The following is a 3,387-nucleotide window of genomic DNA, read 5'->3' as shown; positions in this document are numbered from 1 at the left end:
CTTGTTACCTATACTCTGTGGCTAATCAATCTCATACAGTAGTAGAACCTGGAATGGGTGAAACCGCTATGCACAAGGAGTCTTATTTCCATATCTATAAATGTGTTCTTCAAAAAACGTGCAATTTACAGTACAGCACAAGCCTCCCAACAATGCTAGGTGGTGACGTGTGAACCACAAAAATGTTTAATACTAACAAAAACATAAATAAAAAAAACACTGAGGTTTTACTTGAATTATTTTAATAGGCATGTCAGTCCTACAAGTCCATCATTTATGTGATAACAACAACCCAAAAATAAATCACCCGCCTCCCGCCATTGAAACAGGAAAGTGTTCAAGGAGACCCACTAGAAAAGCAATGCTTTCCTGTCTAACAATCCCCAATCCACAGCCAATGAATTACAGCTATGTTACAGGTCAGGACTTCCATATGTCCAGATAGAAAGTCTTAAGACAAACAGGTTAGGGTTAGAGCTGATAAATGACTGCCTAAACCTCAACCCCCCCACCCTCCCCCCTAAAAAGAAATGTGAAAACCAGTCTTAGCGAGTGGTATGGCAGGCCAGGTGCGACTTGCTGTTTGCAATGGAATCCGATTCAGGATTCAGCAATTACCAGGAAATACTTTACATTCCACTCCTGCAGAACAGCACCCAGAGTGAGTGTGAGCGAGTTACACAACAGCACAGCAGCGCTCGCATTGCAACAGTGGAGAAGAGACCAGTCAGGAGTGCGGACCTCCACCAAACCTGCTCTTTCCAGACAGACAGTGGAGACGAGACCGAGTCAGGAGTGCGGACCTCCACCGAACCTGCTCTTTCCAGACAGACAGTGGAGACGAGACCGAGTCAGGAGTGCGGACCTCCACCGAACCTGCTCTTTCCAGACAGACAGTGGAGAAGAGACCAGTCAGGAGTGCGGACCTCCACCGAACCTGCTCTTTCCAGACAGACAGTGGAGACGAGACCGAGTCAGGAGTGCGGACCTCCACCGAACCTGCTCTTTCCAGACAGACAGTGGAGAAGAGACCAGTCAGGAGTGCGGACCTCCACCGAACCTGCTCTTTCCAGACAGACAGTGGAGAAGAGACCAGTCAGGAGTGCGGACCTCCACCAAACCTGCTCTTTCCAGACAGACAGTGGAGACGAGACCAGTCAGGAGTGCGGACCTCCACCGAACCTGCTCTTTCCAGACAGACAGTGGAGAAGAGACCAGTCAGGAGTGCGGACCTCCACCAAACCTGCTCTTTCCAGACAGACAGTGGAGACGAGACCAGTCAGGAGTGCGGACCTCCACCGAACCTGCTCTTTCCAGACAGACAGTGGAGACGAGACCGAGTCAGGAGTGCGGACCTCCACCGAACCTGCTCTTTCCAGACAGACAGTGGAGACGAGACCGAGTCAGGAGTGCGGACCTCCACCGAACCTGCTCTTTCCAGACAGACAGTGGAGAAGAGACCAGTCAGGAGTGCGGACCTCCACCAAACCTGCTCTTTCCAGACAGACAGTGGAGACGAGACCAGTCAGGAGTGCGGACCTCCACCGAACCTGCTCTTTCCAGACAGACAGTGGGGAGCAGTTTTAATATTGGGGAAAAACACTGGATGACAACCATCCATCCCCCAGCCCAGCCCAGCCCCTGCTAGTGTGTGGAAAATCCAAGGCACCACCAGATCCACACTGTCTTGTCTGAGAGAAGAAGTTCAAAAGAGTTCTCATGCAAATCAGCTGGCAGGGGAACTGTGCACAATGGAGAGGGAAAATACAGCACCCAATGTAAAGAGCCACGTGTGTGTCAGCGCGTGTCAGTGTGCATGTATGCATGACAGTGTGTGTAACCATTTTGTCACATGGATTTCTATGTCTGAACCAAAGCAAAACTGCTCCCTGTGGGCTAAGCAAACACTTCAATCAATAAGCCACTCTCAGCCCATGAACTGAGGAACGGCAGACAGCTAGATCCCAGAACAAAAGTTAAAGTTTCAACAGAGGCAAGGACACAGAACTGGTTTGGTGGGACCTTGTCCTCCCTTGTCGTCACGGATTAGTTTGCAGTGCCCTGGCACCTAATCAGGTTATTTTCCACCTACAAGTTCCTACAGGGAGCTTTGTGTTCCCCGAGCCAGGAAATGAATTAGTGATACAATGATTAAATAAGATGACCATAAATAGAAAACCTTTCGCTGAAACTATCCTAATCTATAACAGGAAACTGGGGTAAAAAATAAAAAACCTTTCAGCATCAAGCTCTGAATTATTGATCAGCCTGACAGATAACAGGTGGGAGAGACCGTCTATATATCTATATACAAAAAAAAAAATACAAAGAAAAAAGCTCAATGTGATCTAGCAGCCTTGAGAGAAGAACGGTTATTGCATTTCTGATTCCCAGCAAGAGCCATGGAAATCCTGTCCTGAAACTCTGTCTGCTTTGTCCCGTCTCGCACGCCACGCCCCTCCCCAGATGTGCGCAGGTTGAGGCTCGGAGCCAGGGTGACTGCCCGACACGCTGTCCGGAGCGCGCCTGTGTCGGCTCTGTTTACAGCAGCACAGTGTCCAATTCACAGCATTGTTCTATTCTAAACAAAGAGCTTCCTTCTCCCTCCCCATTCGTTCCGCGCCAGACCTGAAAACTCATGCAGCAGTCCTATTCTACATTCCAGGAACGAATCTCTACCAGCTTCCTTAATTCACCAACCCAGCCCGGTGGCTCCCTGCCACTTGTGTCATAGTTAGACCTGTCTGGGTTCTCATGACCCCAACAATATGATGGCTTCCTAGAGCAGTGGGAAGGAAAAGAGAGATCACTTGGCAACAAAGCCAAATCAAACCACAATGTAGACAACAGGACCTGTAAGAACTGGGTTTGACAGGAGATCTTTAAAAAAAAAAATTTCAGCACACTATCAGGGAGTGTCACTGGTTGTAATATGACAATGTAAAGAATGCATGTTACATTATTTAAAAGGGCATGACTTTACCAAAGCTCATCTCTGAATGTGATGATCAGTGCAGTCCTTGAAATTAGAATGCAGTTCAGATTCCAGATCTAGCACACTTACCCTGAGTGACTAAACAGGAATAATAACAGAGTGTCAGCCCCAACTCCCTCCCATAGCTACTACAGTAGAACTCTCAATGCCACCCCACTCTCCTCACTGCATACACAGACTCAACAGACCTCCATTGACATGGAAACAGGAAAGAGAGAGCGCATTCATCTTGTTTCCAGCAGCAGCAGAAGCAATAGCAAGCGCTTTGTGAAGTAGAGGGAAAGCCGAATGAGAAGGAACTTGTCACACTTAACAGAGAACAGTGAGTTTTCACTGAATCCCCTCTCAGAGCTCGTCCCATTCAGAGACGATGAATCACTTCCCATTTGGCG

This window comes from Polyodon spathula, chromosome 21, assembly GCF_017654505.1.
Source record: "Polyodon spathula isolate WHYD16114869_AA chromosome 21, ASM1765450v1, whole genome shotgun sequence".
Classification (NCBI taxonomy): domain Eukaryota; kingdom Metazoa; phylum Chordata; class Actinopteri; order Acipenseriformes; family Polyodontidae; genus Polyodon; species Polyodon spathula.
This window is presented reverse-complemented; position numbering follows the sequence as displayed.